This window comes from Peromyscus leucopus, chromosome 10 (genome assembly GCF_004664715.2).
Source record: "Peromyscus leucopus breed LL Stock chromosome 10, UCI_PerLeu_2.1, whole genome shotgun sequence".
In the NCBI taxonomy this organism is placed as follows: Eukaryota; Metazoa; Chordata; class Mammalia; order Rodentia; family Cricetidae; genus Peromyscus; species Peromyscus leucopus.
The window spans coordinates 25309315-25329589 of NC_051071.1; the positions used below are offsets into that span (position 1 = coordinate 25309315).

At 48.4% G+C, this 20275-nt stretch overlaps 1 protein-coding gene across 6 annotated transcripts in view; it reads left to right on the forward strand.

Moving 5' to 3' along the window:
- The window catches only part of Tns3 (tensin 3), a 245001-nt gene that overhangs the window by 65099 nt on the left and 159627 nt on the right, over positions 1-20275 (forward strand). Inside the window, exon 2 of one of the 6 annotated variants that reach the window (XM_028891000.2) lies at positions 3257-3334. The exons of the other annotated variants lie outside the window; for them this stretch is intronic. The gene's annotated coding sequence lies outside the window, so the exon portion shown is untranslated. The remainder of the gene's footprint in view (positions 1-3256; positions 3335-20275) is intronic. 6 annotated transcript variants of the gene reach the window in all.

Genomic DNA, 20275 nt, shown 5'->3' on the forward strand with positions numbered 1-20275 from the left:
ATAGTTCCTCCACACAAAAACACACACCCGTACAGACATGCATGTGTACACACCCCATGTCTTTCTATTGCTGTGAAGAGGCACTATGACCACAGCAACTCTTATAAAGAAAACATTTAATTGGGGCTGGCTTACAGTGCAGAGGTCTAGTTCATTGTCATCATTGGCAAAGTGTGGCGGCATGCAGGAAGACGTGGTGGAGAGGTAGCTGAGAGTTCTGCATCTGATCCAAATGCAACAGGAAGTGCACTGTCTTGAGCTTTGGAGACCTCAAAGCCCACCCCTAGTGACATACTATTTCCAACAAGGCCACACCTCCTAATAAGGTCACTCCCTACGGGCCAAGCATTCAAACACTTGAGTCTATGGGGGTCATACCTATTCAAAGTACCACACCCCACATTCGTACCTTCATTTTGTTCATACGTACATGCATGTGTACTCACAGTCATCCATATATACCCTGTGCACACACAGGCGCACATGCACACACATGAACACTCACATCAAGGTGGAAAACGAATGGTCTTAGACCTCATGCTCTTTCCAGAGATAAACGACTTGTCTTTTAAGTGCTTTTATGGACAGCTTTTGAACGTTCAGGAAGCAGAGAAGATTGCTGAGAGCTGCTGGTATGTGTGTTAGTTAGCTTAAAGCCAGCACTTCCTACCCTCCTCACCCTCTGCCTTTCTCTTATAAGGTCACTCAGAGTTTTTTCTAAGCCTAGTAGGGTGGGATGGGGCAGCCCTGCCTTCCCTTCCTGCTCAGCTCTGTTCTGCAAAAGATCCTTTTCCACCTGGGGCCAGTGTTTCTTGGTCACACACACCCTTGGGTGGGACTGGTTCCCAATCCTGGTTTATTTTAGCCTCCCTTCTGTGTGCTGCCTGCCTTTAGTCAAAGGAATTGGGTTGCAGTGGTCCCTGGAATTGGGAATGCATTGCTGAGTGGGAATGATCCACTTTGGAAGTGAAGCCTGACTTGTAGAGGTTCCATTCCCACGCAGGGACTTCAGTGTACCTTTCACAGCTCTGTGTCTCCTTTGGCGGCCCTTGTCCTCACAGCGTGTGTCTTGTCACTGATGGGAGTGTGATCAAAGGGCTGAGGTCTTGTCGCCCACTCCGTCCCCTGACTGTATTCCAGGTTCTGACCTGAGCTGCAGAAATGAACCTGCATCTTTTCCTTCCATTTCTGACTACTTAAGATTCCTTGGTTCAAGAAATCATCCAAAAGTCTTAAGTATAACTGGTATGGCATTGCTAACCCCAGCAGCTGGCAGTTTGCAGAGAGATGAATAGGCTTTTCTTCCTATCAGATTCTGCCAGGGGAAAATGTAGCCACATTCTTAAAAAAAAAAAACAAAAAAAAAAACCTTTTTTTTTTTTTTTTTTTAAAAAATATGGCTTTGAATAGCATGACAGAATGCCACCAGCAATAACAAAGCACCTTCTCATTCCAAAGATACAGAGCTGTGGTGCCAGGGAACCAAGAACCATAAATTGTCAGCAGCCCAGCAGATCTCGGTGGCTGGGAAGCATTTCTTTCAGGAACTGGAGTGTGGTTTCTTCCACATGACTGCTGTGAGTTCTGGGTCTTGCTTGGGTGTCCTAGAGCTCATTCACTTGGGGTTTGGGTCTTTACTAATGTGTGTGTATGTATCCCTGTGCAGCCTCCCTGAATGCAGCTTTGGAAAAGTGGAAAGCTTTCCTTGTCTGTCTTGTACTGATGGGGTGGCATGTGCCCCATGTACCCTCCTCATTGGTGTTCCTGAGGAAGAGAGCTAGGAACGGTCACTGCAGCGTATGGTTGGGGTATGGATGGAGTCAACTGCCACGATCGTTGCTCGGTTTGGTTAATGCCACCGTCTTAGGTGTCTGTCCGTGCCTGTGCTTGCACCGAGGACGTGGAGGGGGTTCTATAAAGAGGATTGACTCACAGTAGGGAGACTGAGTCATAGTAGGGAGACTGAGACATAGTGAGGAGACAAAGAAGCCCCAGTATGGTGGATGAAGTTACTCTTTTCCGAAGCTACTAGGCAGCATGTCCCCCAGGCCAGGCCATGAGGCTCAGTGGGCAGATGGAGGGAGAGACCTGGCCTTTGGTCTCTTTATGGTTTTTGGGATGAAAGTAGGCCAGTCCACCTGCTGTAATCTGAATGACTGTGTCTCTCTCTAGCTTCACGTGTTGAAATGTAACCCTGTATGTGATGGCATTAGGGGGTGGAGCCTCTGGGAGGTTATTAGGTATTGTTGGGTGGGGCCTTATGATTGATGGGCTTAGTGCGCTTGTCAAAGAGACACTGGAAAATTTTCTTCTCTTCCATCAAATAGAGACTGGGAAGGCGTGATCAGGCATCCAGAAAGCAGATCCTCACTCAGCGCTAAACCTGTTAGTGCTTTGATGTTGGACTGTCCAGCCTTTAGAACTGTGAGCCGTAGATTCCCATCCTTGATGTCACCGAGTTTGAAGTGGATTTTTTGTTTGTTTGTTTGTTTTTAAGGCAGCTTAAATGGACTGAGGTGGGTCTGTCTGAGCTTCAGTTTCCTCATGTGTGGAACAGATGAACAGTACTTCCTAAATTACACACACTAATGGCCTTTTCTTGAAGTGTGATAATGGTGTGTGAGCCCTAGGGAAGTCAAGGAGATGATGTGAAATCTCTTGAGAGTTCGGGATCTCACTGTTCTGCTCCCTGGGTGCTGAGCTGATTCATTTCAGCTCCTAAACGGTTTGGGCCTGATGACTTGGTTTTTCTCTGCCATCAGTTGACTCATGAACATGAGGGGAAGGGAAGGAGAAATACAGAAGTTTTAGGAAAGCAGATGTTGATGAAGAGGAAGAAGAGGGGCTGGGGATTGTCCCTGTAATGTGCACAAGAACCAACCTTGTCTTTGCAGCCTGTGGTTGCCATGGACTTTGGCTATTTTTGATATCTGCTCATGCCAGGAGTCACACTTCAGGGTCCTGAATCATCAGAGCTCTCCCCATGGAGATTGAACACCAATGAGCTGAGCTGGAGCCCGTTTGGGACAGCATTGAGCAGCCAGCAGGTCCTGGCATTCAGCATCTGCCATAGTCCACAAAGGACCAGTCTCTAGCACCAGGGCTCCATGGTACCCTCAGCCTCTAGGCCCATCCTCAACCTTACCTGCCTGGCTTCAAGCTCTGTTCTATCTGTAACACATCCAAGATGCCGAGTCCTCTGCAGAGAACATGGCAGGGCTAGCATGTGTCTCTTCTTCCTATTGCTCTTTTGCAGCATACGCAGGACTGGGCTGTCACAGATACATATTTCTATGAGGACCAGGAGATGTTCTGAGGACACAGGGAAACCAGTGTGAGTTCTTGCTTTGCTTCGTGTTAAGCCCTTGCCTATGGATGGATGTCCCTGCTCTGTCTTGTTGCTTTGTGTCCAGACTAATCCTCCCTCGGGCCCCAGAGCACCAGGCAGCTCTACTGTCATAGAAGCAGGGTCCAGGTGATTCCCCACTGTGGGAGGGTGACTACACCATGAACATTTGGGAACGAATGAACTTGGTGATGCTTGCTCCAGCTTCAGCATTGAAGATGAGGATGTCCACCTAATTCCCTTACCCCTAAGGAATAGAAGTGGTGGACCCAGAGATCTTCCTGGAAATGTATGGACCCAGACATTTTCCTAGGAAAATGAGTCAGTTTCACTTAGTAAAAAACAAAACAAAAAACCCAAAATCAGCATTTTTCATTTTAAAACAACAAAAGCCAAAGCCCCAAAGTGCCGTGAACTGAGCTCTTGTGCTGTACATGTGATGGCCGGTTTCTTGGTACACTTTCTGAGGTTCAGTGCCTATATCTGAAGGATGGGCTGTGGTGGTATTGTGTTCCCCAAAATATTGTGTACTCTAATAAATTTATCTGGGGTCAGAGAACAGACAGCCACTAAATACAAAGGCTAGAAAATGGTGGCACTCACACCTTTAATCCTAGCATTCCAGAGATAGAAATCCCTCTGGATCTCTATGAGTTCAAGGCCACATTGGAAATAGCCAAGCATGGTGACACACACCTTTAATCCCAGAAAGCCAGCCTTTAATCTCAGGGAGTGGTGGTAGAAAGCAGAAAGATATATAAGGCGTGAGGACCAGAAACTAGAAGCATTTTGGCTGGTTAAGCATTTGGCCTGGTTAAGCTTCAGGCTTTTGAACAGTAATTCAGCTGAGACCCATTCCAGATGAGGACTCAGAGGCCTCCAGTCTGAGGAGACAAGACCAGCTGAGGATCCGGCAAGACTGTTGGATAAATCTACAATGGGCAGTTAGAAGCCAACAGAGTACCGTGGGAGTGACCTGAGACACTGTCTTGTCTCTCCTGACACTGGCTTGTGGTGTATGCTCAGAAAGCATGGAAGTCAGCCAGTGCTCCTGGAGCTTACAGGGAAGAGCTGAGCCTGCAGGCATGGCTGTTCTCTTGTCACTCGACACCAAGGGCTTCCGTTCTTGGCTGGTTGCTCCGTTCTCGGAGGTGGCAGCGTCAGGACCAAACGATGGCGCTTCCCTGAGAGAAGTCCATGCTGCCAGCTCAGCATTTACCCAGGATTCTTCCACCTGACCCTCCACCATTTGTCCTAACGACGGAAGTCGTTGAAGCTGGACGATCCAACACACATTTCTGAGTTTGCTCGAGCCAGGCAGTGAGCTGGGCCCAAGTACCACATTGACTTCAGGGAAATTCCAGCCCTGCCACCCTGAGGACCACTTGGGAGCCTGGCTCTGCCAAGAAACGCTTCTCTGCGTTTGGTGCAGTCTATGTGCTTGGTGTCTTAGGGAGGGGAAGTTGGGGGGAGGGTTGTATTGGGCAGGGAATGCAGAGTCTTGTACATGCCGGGCAAGTGGTCTACCACTGAGCTGTGAGTTTGACAGCCGCCTTATACAATTGTTGTTGGAGGTCATTGAAGTTATTCTTAGGGTGTTTATGTGTTCATAGCAGAATGGAAGGGAAAGCAGACAGAATTCTGTCTGACTCTGCACAACCTCTCCCACCATAAATAACCTCTGTTACGACTGATGGCCTCCACAGCCATGTCTTTCTCATCCAGAGTGTCTTTGACAGTAGGACTCAGTCTTGGTGTTTCCTGTTTTCTGTTACTTTTGTCATCACGGCGACAAAGATACCTGATTAAACAATTTCAAGGAGAAAGGATTTATTTTGACTCATGTTTTTAGAGGTTCAGCCCACTGTTCTTGGCTCTGTTGACGCTAGGCCTCAGTGAGGCAGATCAGGATGGTGGAAAAATGTCAGGGAGGCACTGTCCACCTTGTGGTGGACAGGAAATGGAGTACAAAGGGCTGAGGACCAGGCATAAGTTTCAGAAGTCCCTAGTGCCCTGCTTCCTCCAGCTTGGCTTCATCCACTGAAGTCTCCACTACCTTTCCAAACTCAACCATCAGCTCAGGAGCAGCCCAGCACAGCATGTGAGCCTCTGGGAGACATGTCTCATATTCTATGAATTTGGACAAATGTATAGTACAGCATATGTACCATATAAGAGTATTTACCCTGCCTTAAAAATCTCATGCACTCCCTTCCTCTCCTGGCTTCTGGTGACCTACAGTCTTTTTGTTGTCTTCATAATTTTGCCTTTTCCAGGGTGTCACATAGGTAGAGCCCTACAGCAGGCAAACCATTCAGACTGGTTTCACCTTTCCACAGGACACATTTTATACCTTCTCTCAGTGTTTTCATGGTTGTACAGTCAAGTTTCTTTTAGTATCCTTGGTGCCTCTACTGTGCCGATGGCAGTGGTTCATTTATTCATTCATAGCTTGCTTTCTCCGAGTTATCGCTGGAGTGAGAAGAGCCATAAGCATCTTCAAACTTTGCCCTTTGAAGGATACTTTTGTCTTTGCCAAGCGGTGCCTTTTTAGGGAGGCTATCCTCACTGGCTTACTTGGAACCATTTGAGGGAGGAAACTCAATGAAGTATTGAGAGCTGGGGGCTTTGTTCCTGAGAGGGAGGGCTCTTCTGAGGCCCAGGATGTGAGGATGGTCTGCCTGCCCACTGGGGAAGCCTCACCTGTGCTCTGAGCTCGCCTCAGAGTCAGCGATCCAGGTGTAAACTGTTTATAAGCAAACAACACCTGGCCCATGTATAAAAATTCATTTTTTTAAACCTCAATATAATCTGAGCCCTAAACAAGGCCATTGATTGTGGACTTCTGGAGTTTCACTGAATGGGACCAGAGAGGAGAAACCAAGGTTGTTTTGCTGTTGTTTGTTTTGCTTTGTGGTTTCTTCTGTGACAGGGTCTTACCTTCTAGCTAAGGCTAGCTAACTCACTATGTAGCCCAGACTGGCCTCAAATGCATGTCAGTCCCCTTACCTCTGCTTCCTAAGTGCTGGGAACAGAGGTGTTAGTCACCACACTGGCTCACCAAGGGCTTTGAAGCTGCCGACGATGTGTGGCCAGATTGGCAAGAGGGACCATATTGTCTTGTGTAGTTAGCAGTGTAAATGTCACTTTGTGGTGACATGTTTGCTCTTCAGCAGGGTTCTATATTTAAGCTATGTTTGTAGAGGATTACTTTCCCTGCTCCAACAATAGGCCCAAAAGGAATTATTACAGGTGTGCACCCCATCATGATGCTTTGGTCAACAGTGGGCTGCCTATCTGATGGTGGTCCACGAGCCTGCGTCATCTGGTGATGCCGTAGTGACCCTGGTTGTACAAACACACTGTATGGTGTTTGCACAGCAACAATCTTGCGTCACCACATTACTCAGAGTACATTCCCATTGTGAAGCGGTGCAGGGCAATATACTCTTTTGAGATACTACCTTTGTCTGAAATCAACACCAGGATTTTAAAAAAACGACCCTTTTGAGTCTTCAAAAGTTGGCCATCCATATGATGTTGTAACAAATAAAATAGACCTAGATACAGCTCTGGAGTGAGTCTGTACCACTTTGTTCTTTGATTTGACTCTTTGGCTATGATCTCTTATTGGCTCTGGTTGCTTGTATGCCGGAAGCTGGAAGTCCGGTACAGTGAGAGTGTCAGTCCTTTGGGTCCTTCACGAGGTTTGGGTCAGGCCATGTACTTGAGGACTCTTAGCATCTTTACCGTGAGAAGCTTCCTTCCTGTGGCCCTTCATGGGACCTGGAGATGATGGGCTGATGGCAGTGAGGACACACCATAGCTGCAGGTAGGTCTGCTTTGAATTAGAACTGGTGAGGCTCCATGGACACCTGTGCTCTGTGCTCCATCCCTGTTTCTCTCCACCACGTCCTGAGGTTGAAGGTCCCCTGCTGACTGGGGAAGTGTGCAAGGCCAGTGGTGTCACCTGAACTCCCCTAGACAGGTTCTTACCAGTGAGGAAGGGCACTGGGAAATATCAAAACAGATGCCACTGGGGTCCACAGAACATGTTGGGGCATTGGGTCTTGGAGGTCTTGAGTCTAGAGTAGGGGGCTTAGAACTCAAGACCAGCTAGCTGTGAACGGCTGTCTCTCAAATACAGATACTTGGTGAATATTTTTCTGCCTTCTCGTTATGTCTTTGAGTACCTGAATTTTGTGATAGGCTGTTTTATTCATTTGTTCTGGCCTGTTCTGGCATTTGTTTTGTTTTGTTGGGAGCAGAACTGTAAAATGGAAATTCCCATGTATTGCTATGTGAAGCAGTCTCGAAAACTTTCCAGGACCTATATAAAAATCCTGGGTCTGAATTCTAATTCCACCTTGTGTTAGTCTGGTCTTCTTCTGTGAAATTAAGGCAAGAACACCTTCCCTAGGGGCGTGTGAAAAGGACTTCAGCCCACTTGCTAGCCCAAGCCTCTGGCTTCTGTGGGAGCTCTCTCTCGTTCCTCAAGAGCAGTGGTTCTCAACCTGTGGGTTGCGACCATCAGAAAACAGGTATTTCTGGTGGTCTTAAAAACCGATACACTGCTCAGTAGCAAAATTACAGTTATGAAGTAGCAACAAAAATAATTTTATGGTTGGGGGGTCACCACAATGTGAGGAACTGTAATAAAGGGTTCAGCATTAGGAAGGTTGAGAACCACTGCTCTAGAGGTCCCATGGACCCCTGCAGTGTTGGTGGGTGAAGGACTGTTCTGAGGCATGGTAAGCAAGCACTTCCATGCAGCGGCGGGAGATCAGTAGATCACTAGCATCAGCCAGCGTGCATTTAGGCAGGAAAGGGCAGTGTGCTTCCTCAATTCTCCTTGAGAATGCTGCCTGTTTATCTCATTTAGAGCAGTTTCTGAAGACTATCAAAGACCCCGATCAGTGCCACCTGGGCTGTGGTATCTCAGGGCCTCCATCATGCTGGCTGTGGGACTGTCCACCTGGCCTGCTGCCCTTCTCCCTGACTCTCAGGATCCTGCAGTCTGCGTGGCCAGCCCTAGTTTGTTTCCAGGAAGGCTTTTGTGATCCTGATCCATTGATTGTGCCGCCAGGGTGACTGCCTGGATTAGAGTCCTCACCTGTGTGGGGGCTAGGGCTTCCTGAAGAGCGGGCCTCTGACCCCTTCTTTAAGATGAGTGTGTATGTGTGTGTTCATGTCCCTGTCCGTATGTATTAAGTTTCAAACCTAGGACAAATTGGCTGAGGTGCTTGTTTAACACACCAAAGCCGACCTGGTGGCCAGGTTCTCCCAGCATCCCTCAGTCCCTGCCTGTTACAGGGTATGGCTGGTGTACCCCACCCTTTACCCTGAACTCTCCAGCTCAGGGGCTGGGCTGCCCTTCCCCCCAGAAGTCTTCCCTATATAATCCAGACACTGGTTACCCACCCCTTTTGTACCTTTGGCCTCCTGGCCGCTGTACCTGGTTCCCTTCTCTCCCCTCTCGCATGGCTCAGGGTATTGACAACTCTGGACTCTCCCAAATGTGTCTGCCTCTGGCTATGCTTTCCCTTCTAGCTCAATAAACTTTCCCCTCCTTTCCTTCATTCAGTGTGTCTGTGCACGTGTGCGTGTGTGCGTGCGTGCGTGCTTGCCTGGGTGTCCTTCCTTGCTATGCATATGAACATCTCTACTCTTCCCAGGGACTAGCCTGCATCCCAGTTTTCCAGGCCAACCCTGCTTATTGGTGATACTGCTGTGTGGTCCCCAGTATCTCTGACGTTTCTCTGTAGACCTGACTGGGCTTGCATGGTGAAGGTTTGCAGTGTCTGGGTTCAGAAGGCTGATTGGTGACCCTGGCTGGCTTCCATAATGAAAATATACCTCCTTCATCGTCAGCTGCTTGTGCTCATTACTGAATGCAAAAAAAGAAATAAAAAGGAAAGGACATGACTGCTCCTAGATATGGTGGAGGAGAATGTTTATTGTAAATAAAAGTCAGAGGCAGACACATCTGGGAGAGTCCAGAGTGGACATGTCCAGACTGAGCTGAGCCATGTGGGGAGAGGGGGAGGGGAAGGGAGAAGGGAGAGAGGCGATGAGGTGCAGTAGCCAGGAAGCCAAAGGTACAAAAGGGATGGGTAACCAAAATGGCTGGATTATGTCGGGAAGAGCCTCTGGGGGAAGGGCAGCCCAGCCCCTGGGCTGGAGAGTTCAGGGTAGAGGGTGGGGTACACCAGCCATACCCTGTAACAGGTGGGAACTAAGGGATCCACTTTGATATGTTAAATAGGCACCTCAGCCTTTGTCTCAGGATTTGAGACCTAACAATTATCAGCTTGGGAAATTCTTGCAGTTACATTTAGCTCTGCCTCCCATCCCATCCCTCCTGCTTTCTGGTCCCAGAACAGTGTCTCCTGCCCCAGACCTGTCCCAATGTCTTCCTGCTGTCACTGGCTTTCCTCTGTAAGAGTGCTTGTCTTCTTTATGTCTCCTTGGTCCCTGCTAGCCTTGCTTTCTCCATGCTTATGGGTGTCCCCCTTACTTCCAAGCCCATGGCATCTCCTAGTCCAATGACACCTCTTATTCCTTCTCTTCCCAGATTCCACTCATCTTTTTCACAAGCAAAAAGCCCACTGATGGTGACATCTACCCTCACTTACTTTCTTCTTCTTCTTCTTCTTCTTCTTCTTCTTCTTCTTCTTCTTCTTCTTCTTCTTCTTCTTCTTCTTCTTCTTCTTCTTCTTCTTCTTCTTCTTCTTCTTCTTCTTCTTCAGTTGGGGGGATTTTCCCTGCCCCTCAGTTCAGGCACAGGCTGAGAGGAACCCAGCTCGGAGGCCACCAGAATGCCCTTCTTCTATATTTAAGATACTTTGGAGTCTGTCAGTGTGCTCCCCAAGGAAACACATCTCAGAGAAGTTCTGACAATCTTGGGAATACACCCTTGGTCCAGTCAGAGGGCTTGGCTGTGTCTTTGAGTAGAGGGTCTTTCCAGCATTGTCTTCCAGAGCCTAGAGTTTAGCCTGGGAAAGATGTTGAGCCTTCTTCTCCCCTACCCGGGCTTTTCTGTCGTGTCTGGGCAGGACACTTTGGTGGTGTCTCTGTAGGCTTATCCATGGATCAGGGGGAGGTTCCATCCCCCCGAGACTTCCAAATGCTTCACTTTGTCTCCTGGTAGCCCTCTCCCAGTGCTGCTCTGTGCTGTGACCACGTGGGCCTGTGGACAGCCAGCTTGTTGGGTCGTGATGGTGTGTGCTCAGGGCAGCATTGCATCTCTAGGGTGACCTTCCCTGAGATGAGGTGATTCCATGTAGAGGTTTTTGGTTCAGATGCTGCTATAGTCTACTCCAGCCACTTTTTAAAAGTGAGGTTTCCTAGAAGAAATCCCACTCCCTTTCCCACCCCCTTATACTCTTCCCCCCTCCCCTCGCCCCAGCCACCTCATTTTTAGCAGCAGGGTCCAAATGAGCACACACTTCAGTCCTCAGAATTTTAACTTGCAAAATCAAGTCTCTCTGCCACTTCTGTAAAGCTATTAATTTTAGCCAGGGATTCAGGAAGTGTCCGCCCCCATGTTCCCTTGGACACAGAAATAGCCCTAGAGCTTCCTTCTCCCTACCTTCCAGGGGCAGCTGACAGAACTCATTTTTGTCTATTTCCAGACTTTTGACTCCCCTGAGAATTCCCCAAGATTTTCTGAAACAGCGGGTGGGTCAAGCTGGGTCAATCATGCAAGGATGCAGGGGGATAGGAGAATCCTTGTTTTAGCTCTCCCTTAGCTCTAAGCATCACCCTGCCTGCAGGAGCTGAGGAACAATAAATACAGGCTGGGAGAGCCTGATGAATGGAATGGAGAATGTAGGGTAAAATCTGAGGAGAGATGTGAAGGGCATGTTATTTATTGTTGATTTTGCAGTACTGAGCACTGAACCCAGAGCCCTCCACCTGTTAGGCCAGCACTGTGCTCTATCTCCAAGCCTTTTGTGGGTGCCTTTAAAGGGGTACATCTTGGACCTGGAGTCCTGATCAGGTGTCACAGAGGTGGGGTTTGTGGGTAATTCTCTGTGGTGTGGTATGCTAGATAACAGCGTGATGGCATTGACAAGGTTGTGTGGATGCTGGTGGATAATTAGTGTTAGGTGGTGGGGTAATGTCACGTGGTATGAATTCGTTGGCGTTTGCAGAATATGTATATGTGAAATAAAGAGTTAACTAGTTGGATATGAAAATTATAGCTAATTTTACTTTAATTTTTTAAAAGCTGAATTTTATTTTTCATTCTGTGTATTTGTGTATGTCTGTGTATGCGGTATGTACGTGTGAATGCGGGTGCCAATAGAAACCAGCAGAGAGTGTAGGGTCCCATGGAATTGGAGTGAGAGGCAGTAACTGGAACATGGGTGCTGAAATGGAACTCGGATCTTCTCTAAGAGCAGCATGGGCCCTTCACCATGGAGCTGTTATTACTTATTATTGCTTACTATTTATTTTACATTACATCATTCTCGGACACTTTGTACTAAAGGGTCCTGAAAGAAAATTTCCTTTAGTATCCTGCTTTAAGTTGAATGCCTGAAGGCAGGACAATTTCTAATTGTTGAGTGCCCTGTCCTGAAATATGGTATTTGATGAATGGTTGGGAACGAATGAATTAATGAATGACAGGAGGTTAAGACCACTGAGCCAAGAAGAGTTGGAGATGTGATAGGCAGAGCTCTGTCTGTCTCTGAGATGCTGGCTGCAAGGGATCACCTTCACTGTGGAAGGCCTTTTATTTGTGAGAGACTAGTCCCTTCTGCATACCATTAGCAACTGGTCATTGGAAATCAGCTGCTTGACCAGATGAGCCTGCTTGATGGTTTCAGGTGGAAATCTCAGATCCTCCATGGCTGTAGCAGAAGCAGAAGAGGGCCATGTTAGCTTGTGTGAACTGCAGCTTGCCTGGGCCTCAGCCCCTTCCTTATCGGGGTGGCGGGGCGGGGGGCTTTCCTGGCGGGCAGTCTGGTGAGCCTGAAGCCAGGCGGTGGGAAGTCCACACATTCTCCCTTGGTGGACGCTGCATATGCCACTCACTCTCAAGCCTTTAGAAACAGCCGCTTCTTCGTTTGAGCTTTTCTTCGCAAGGAGAAGGAAGGGTGTTAGCAGATGACAAGTTAGGGGTCAGGACGTTTGTACAGGAGTCTCCTGTAAACCATACATGTACTGTGTCCTGGAATTGGGGTAGCCGTTCTTGACCCCCTCTTCACAGCCCCTCCTGGACACAGATAGCACTTACCATGCTAGTTGTGTCTGGCTAAGGATGCTGCACTCGTGGGACCAGGTCCGAAGGAGCACTTCCGGATCTCTGTCTCGCTGGCAGCAGAGATGTCCTGCTGACACCCTGTCTTGGAGTGGGAAGGGTGAACTTAACAGACCGCTTTATTTTATAGTTGTTGAAAGAAATGAGAGATATGTGCCTATGCCTGCCACAGGACAAGAGGAGGTACAAGGTAGAGAGACGAAGTGGATACAAGGCTGGCCAGACACACCCATGCCCTTTCCCAATGGTTTACAAGAGACTGGATGGCCCAGTGTGAACTTTTGTAGGCCTGTCTCTCCACCTGGTAGCTTTGGCTTCCTTTCAGCACAGCAGCTGCTTGTATCCATGAATGGGCTTGGGGTAGAAGCAACGGTTTGCAGCCAGCCCCTTAAGGCTGAACTTCCAGAGCTCTACCCTATTTAAGCTGGGCTTATTAGCAAACACTGAGGAGGTCAAGGCTGGACGATTGCTGTGAATTTGAGCCTAGCTTGGGCTTCAGAGTGAGTTTAACCCTTCCACTTCCCCAAAAGAAGAAGGAAGGCCAGGAGGAGGAAGAAGAGGAGGAGGAAGAGAAGTGTTTTTAAACTACCTTATTTCATTGGTCACAACAGGTCATAGAATAAACCAGGAAGACGTCCGATTGAAGGGGAAGGGATAGATGGGGCCTCTTAAAAAAACAAAATGAAAAAAACCCTCCAGGTTTATTTATTTTTACCTTATGTGTGCGAGAGTGTTTGTCTGCGCATGCATATCGGGTTTGTACAGTGCTGGAGGGAAGCCGGAAGAGGATATCAAATCTGCTGGAACTGGAGTTACAGGTGGCTGTGAGCCTCCGTGGGGGTGCTAGGAACAGAATCCTGGTCCTCTGCAAGAGCAGCTAGTGCTCTTAACTGTTGAGTCATTTATCTCCATCTGCATTGACTGTACCTCCGGATGGCGGATGACTGACTTTGCAAAGACCCCAGGTGACGCCATTATCTCTGAACACAAACCGGCACACGTGAGGGCATGATGGAAGTAGTGCAGGGTTCTGTGCCCCAGAGCTAATCGGCAATCTCTTCTTTTTTTTTTGTTAGACAGGCTCTCACTACATTCGTAGCTCTGGCCAGGCTAGCAATTGCCAAGTAGCTCAGGCTAGCCTTGAATTGACAGAGTTCTTCTTGCCTCTGCTCCCCAGTGGCTGGGATTAAAGGCGTGCAGTACCGTGCCTGGCCTGGCAATCTTTTCTTAAAAGCAAAAAATGTGAGTTACCAATGCCAGTGTTCTTCGTTTGAGATTGCTGGTGACACGTGGCAGGGTTGATGAGGAAGCCACCGGGGAAACGTGGCTGTGGTCTGAGACCTGGATTTTCCCGTGGAAATGTGTCTGCTTATTTTGGAGCAATTACAACTTGATCCCTGGCATTTTAAGTGAGGAGAATGGCTTTAAAAGAACCAGTTTTTTCTCTGAAGCAGTTGGATTTATTGGCTTTCTGGTTCTTTAGAAAGCGTTTTTTACCCATTACCGTGTGTAATCTTTGTTTTTCTGTTTAGGCAATAAGATAAAGGAATCTGGTAAGTGTCCTAAGAGCTGATAGGCAGGGCCCTGGTGTTGCTTGGGGATGGGCGTCTAGGCTGGGCCGGTACTCCTGTGTGCCCAGGAGCCCAGTATACAGACCTTGTCCTTGTCCTTCCTTCTTGACCTTGGACTTTGAGACAGACTGTTGTGCCTGTCTCTGGGCAGATGGTCCTGTCCTGAGGTCCTTACTAGATCTTGAGTCTGGTGAATGCAGGATGTCCTGGGAGGGAGCCCCTTTCACGCGCATTCAGAATTTCAGAATCTCATTGCAACAAGAGACTCACGTTTGGTTTCTGATCTGGGGCCCATGTTGGGAGGGTAGAGCCCGCCTCTGGTGTTTCACTTCTGGTGCGTTCCCCTATAAGCCCCGTACACTTGGCCTGAAGTCAGAGAAGACCCAAGGCGTCCTGCCACAGCCCCTTCTCCTAAAACTCAGAAGCGCAAGGAGAGAAGGACACACTGAGGCCTTAAGAGCCGCTGCAGGCCCAGGCCAGCCCAACCCAGAGCTGAGAATGCTGGGGTGGACTTGTTGATCCCTGTACCAGAGGCATCATCTTCTCTAGCCCTGGTACCTTTAAGGGAAACAGAAAGCCCCAGTTCAGTAATTTCGCCTCCTTTTCTCCCGTCTTGATGCCTTGATTGTGGCAGGCAGCCTGGGGTTTAATTGCGTCTGCCCTGCTGGCTTGTTTCTCATGGGGATTAGAGGAAGCTAAATTGGGCTTTGCCCACTTAGTGGATAACAGGGCTGCCTGAGGAATGTGAGCCTAATTAGGGATTCCAGGGTCATGCCTAGCAAAGAGTTCCCAGGAGCAAAGGTAGAGAGGGCTCTGGTCCTTGGAAAGGTTAATAAAGTCTCAGCAGCCTGCATTTCATGCCCTAGTCCCTCTGCGTCCCTTGTTCTTGCAGGCTCTTTGGGGAGCTTGACCTTGACAGTCACCGGCCCTGGCCTCAGGCGCTGGAGCTGTTCCAGAAGTTGCCTTGAATGAGGAGACTTGTTGCTGCTTGGGGGTCTAGCCTGGACTGGTGTTCGGAGAATGCTTTGGTTCTCTGAAACCTTTGATAGCTGTTCGACTGAACTGTGTCCCCTCAAGTTCACAGGCCGAAGCCCAGCTCTCTGAACTGGATTTGTAGGCGTGGTCTTTTTAAGAGGTGAAGTTTCAGCAAAGTCACGAGAGTGGGTTCTAATCCCACGTGACCTTTGTCCTCCTAGGAAGAGTCTTAAGATGCAGGTAGGGAGGGGCATGACCGTGGATGACCAACTTCACAAGCCAAGGAGCAGGAAACTACCCTGCAGACACCTCAGTGTTTGTCAGTCCGCCAGCGTTGAGGACATAAAAACCTCTATTGTGTAAGCTTTCTGTCTATGGGGCTTCCCTGTGGCCCCCAGCAGTCTAGCACAGACTGTATTTAATTAGAGTGACCCTTTGCTAAGTGGCAGCACTGGGGGTGAGAAACGGTTCTTCTTGATTCACCTCCTCCATATATAGTGAGTGATAATCCTGGCTATAAAAAAAAAAATTTACAACTTACCTTTTCTCAAGCTTAATACAATGGGCCAGTTCATTGGTCAGTGATATTTAACATAAGCTGTAAAAGCTGTAAAGTGATAAAAGGGCTTCTTGGGAAAATCTCACTCCAGATCCTGCTCTCCTCAGAGATGAGCAGTGACCTGTCTCCCATTGCATTGTGGGTCTCCGTGGCCAGCCACTAGCCTCTCTCTGGGTTTCTCCTAAGCCCAGGAAGCCACGGCATCTCTTCCACTTCCCTGATCTGGAAGGAAATTGTTGCCTTTCTGGCTTGGTGTCGAAGCTGAACTAAATTTCGTCTCCAGTTTTGTGTAGCCGTGAGTCACATTATTCTGAGCAAAGTGATTTCGTTCATATAACTTGAGCATCAAGGTGGTTCTTTCTTTGAGCAGTGAATTGATTTCTCTCCCCGACACAGTGCTGAGGCGACCAGTGACCCACCTTTCTCCTCTACTCCTTTGTCTTGGCACCTGAAGGGTTGTGGTTGAATTTATTGGAAGTTATGTGCTTTTATTTATCGATGCATTTGTTTCAGTGCTGGGGTTTAAACTCAGGGCGCGGTGCATGCTGGGCTTGGCCAAACTGCAGCCCCAGCCCCTGTGTGCACTTAATGAATGCCTTCCCATGCCTGATGAATGATGTTGCTGGGTTGACTCTCCTTTCCAGATCTCCAGTGCATCCATATGTGATGCCAACTTCAGAGAGCTCTCCCATGGGCAGAATTAAATGGAGAACAAACGAGAAAAGAGGCCAGCAAGCACCCAGGCCTCCGCTGGAGGGGTGAACCAGTAAAAACATGCTGGAAACTGGACGGGCATGTCTTTCCATTTTTCCTCCAGAGTTCCGTGACGTGCTAGGAAGCTCATTCATAGGACCCAACAGGACTGGAATTTTTTTCACAAAACGTTGAATGCAAACTCTTTATTCTGTTCATGTAGTAGCATGTAGTGGTTACATACAACCATGCATCTCTTAGAGAAACTGGTAGGAAAATAATCACTCTTGACATGGCTTGGCCAAAATGAAATTTAATTGAGCATGGCAACCAGGGTTGAATTCACGGTTTAATTGTGTGAACGAGAAGGAAGACGTGGTCTACAAACTGTATGTTGAACTGGGTTGTCCTTTCTCTCTCTGGGGACTTGGATGTCCTGAATGGTAGTTATGATAGACCTGGTCTTCTCAGCACTAGAGGCTCCTGCTGGCCTTGGTGAGGGGGGCAGAGGCAGCTGGCTGTGGTTGAAGCTTTCTTTTTTAAGGTAAACTCACATGTTGGTCAAAGCTCTGCCTTTTGCCCCGGGTTCCGGACTTACATGACTCTGTGAGCATACTAATAGACATGGACACATGGACATAACTCACAGACAGACATGCAGACATTCTGACACATAGAAAACACACTCACAAACTCACATATTCCCACAAGGCATGCATGTACACACACATGTACACATACACACATGCTGCTTTCTGACACATTAGAGCTCACACAGACTTCAAGTTATATACAGACTGTCATAACAGCTCACAAATTTCTCAAAAAATGGTCAGTTTGGAGGATCACACATTCTAGGCAAGCTTTGTACCACAGAGCCCACCCCCTCACATTGCTCTCAGTCCTTGAATTTTAAATATGCACACTGCCATTCACACATTTACCCACTCATTCCTGGGACAGTCATGATGAGTGGAAAGCCACAGGCTCCTCCTGCTTCCGCCTTGATGACCTGCTGGCTTGGAGACAAGGTTATCAACAGCCTTGAGCTCCAGGCACCCACACAGCCAGGTGTGGGTTGGGCACAGCCTTGTTTGTTTGTGGTTGTCCATGGTAACCACAGATTAGGCCACAGACAAAGCCAAGTCAAGGCCATAAAGTGGCTCTTAGGCAGGTCTCTCAGAGGGGCCCTGGGTCAGGTTGAGAGAAGGACAGGGTCCCAAGATCTTACTGCTAATAGCTCAGGGTCTGTAGCTCTTTCCTGGGACTCCCTTTACTGCCACCTTTTGTCACCTTGACTCCAGTGGGTGCTGTCCACAGGAGGAGGGGAAGGAAACTGGGACTCTCTGAGGAGCAGTCCTCCTTGCTTCAGCCTCCCAGGCATAGGACAGAATATGTTGGCTTTCTGTGTTGGTAGAGTTCAGGACCAAGACCTGCAGACAGGCGTGTCTTATAGGATGTGTTTATGGAGCTGACTTGAGCCTGCACATGCACGGCTCCCTGAGGGTGTGTCCTGATGCTTGGAACACAGACTGCAATCCTCTGGTCTCCACCCTTCTGCAGCTTGCTCAGCCTCCATGGCGCTATGCCCTGGGTGGTAGGTGCATATCGTGGAGCCATACACTGAAGGAGCTATCTCAGCTCAGACTCCTGGGTAGAGACGCCTGTAGGACCGGACCTGAGGATGGCCTGGCACTGGGCCCTTGTTGCAGTCCCCTGCGTTGGTGTCTGCTACTCAGTATTCAGTACAATTCATGGCCTTGAATGGATATCCTGAGAACAGCCTAGAGGTGTCCCAGGCACACAGTGTTTCCCTCAGTCACGTGAAAAGGGCTCAAGGACCAGAGTGTTTGACCAGAGCTGCAGCTGAAGATGAGGAATAAGCAGATGATATGAGGTGCCTGCCATTCTGATCTGGACCCTGGGCAGAGATCCTCTTCCTGTCAGCTTATCAGTTCCCCATCTTGCTCTGTCACCTGGCTCTTCATCTTCAGGAGATGAAGTTGGGGAGGTGGACAGGTGCTTCTGCAGGTTACAGGGGCAAAAGCAGTAGTGACGATGAGCCCCAGAGCTTTGTGGGCCCCAGTGAAGAGAAGGAAGTGTGGAGAAGTTGTGTCCTGCTTTTCTAGACAGGTCAGATGGAAGGTGGAACCTACTAGCCCACAAAAGCAGCTGAGGAGCCCGATCACAGGGCTGCTGAGTGTCCACATGTTTCTTTTTCTTTTTTTGGTTTTTCGAGACAGGGTTTCTCTGTGTAGCTTTGCGCCTTTCCTGGGACTCACTTGGTAGCCCAGGCTGGCCTCGAACTCACAGAGATCCACCTGGCTCTGCCTCCCGAGTGCTGGGATTAAACTCCACGTGTTTCTTAGTTCGAAGCAGACTGGCATGAAGCAGGAACATGGGCATCCTGAGAGAGGCAGTCTTCATTCTTGGTTCTGACTGGGAGCAATTGCCCTCCTTATTCTAAACAAGGGGGAGTAAATTAGAAATACCAGTTACATCCAGGTGTCTCCTGTCCTGACATCTGATCATAGCTACATTGGATGGACACATCTTGATTGTGTTTCCTTGGTTGTATGTAGATGGTCTGTCCAGGACTTGATTGAGTAGCCTCTCCTCTCATTTGCCGTTCCTGGTGCTGTACCCTGCACACCACTTGTTTATATGGGGATGTAGGATATAGAAAACATCTGATAACCCCCCCCCCCCCGTGTGTGTGTGTGTGTGTGTGTGTGTGTGTGTGTGTGTGTGTGTGTGTGTGTGTTTTAGACAAGGTCTCACTGTGTATCCTTGCCTGGCCTGAACTCTCTAAGTAGACCAGGCTGGCTTCACACTGACAGATTCACCTGCCTCTGTCTCCCAAATTCTGGGATTAAAGATGTGTGCTCATGCCCTGCTCCTCACTGTTGCTGTTAAACTGGTTTCTGGTATGGCATAAGGAACTCCTTCCATACATGCTTTTGGTCCATTACTTGAAAATATTGATGAACTTCATATTTAGGATAGTTTTCAAATTATAGAAAATTAAGCATTCGTTTGGTGTATTTAAAAATCTGTATAATGCAGAATACTTGATGAGTCAATATTGATACATTGTTAACCAAAGTCCACAAGCCCATAGTGTACATAGGGAGTTTATTGGGTGTTGTTCGTTCTGTGGGTTTGGACTGTTGTTAGTGACATGTACCCACCATGACAATGTCAATCGGAGCAGTTCAGCTGCTCTCAGCACTGTCTGATTTCCCTCTTACTCATCTCTTCCCTCAGCCTCTGATAACCGCTCATACTTTACTGTTTCTATAATTGTGCATTTCCTAGGATGTCATAGTTGGAACCATGTAGCAGGCAGGATCTTCAGGCTGGCTGCTGCTTCTTAGTGGTATACATTTTTATGTGCCTCTGTGCCTTTCCATGTCCTTTGGGGCCATTTCTGCTTACCGATGACTGTTATTCTGTGTTGTGGAATACAGGTGACATCCTAAAGGCAGAGACTGATTCCTCATGCATTCCTTACCAGCGTGACTGTGTCACAAGGCACCAGGATGCCTGCGTGCCCCACGTGGAGGCTTGCTGGAATGGAGTGAATCACAGTGTTCCATTAACCATGAGTTCCCCTTGGTCCAGTGTGGTCACCGTGCTATAATGTCCTATCACCAGCTCCCTGTGTTTCCAAAGCCATGTGTCAGTTTTCACTTTACATTTTTTTTTTGTGGACTTCTTTCCCCATCTACCCATCAAAATTTAATATGTACCTGGTGAGCTGAGGACACACAAATCCAAGATCCGTGTTTCTGTCTGCTAGTTGCTGTAGGAGTACAGAAGAGATGAGGATGGAGTTAGAGGCAAGGGTGGGTGCAAAG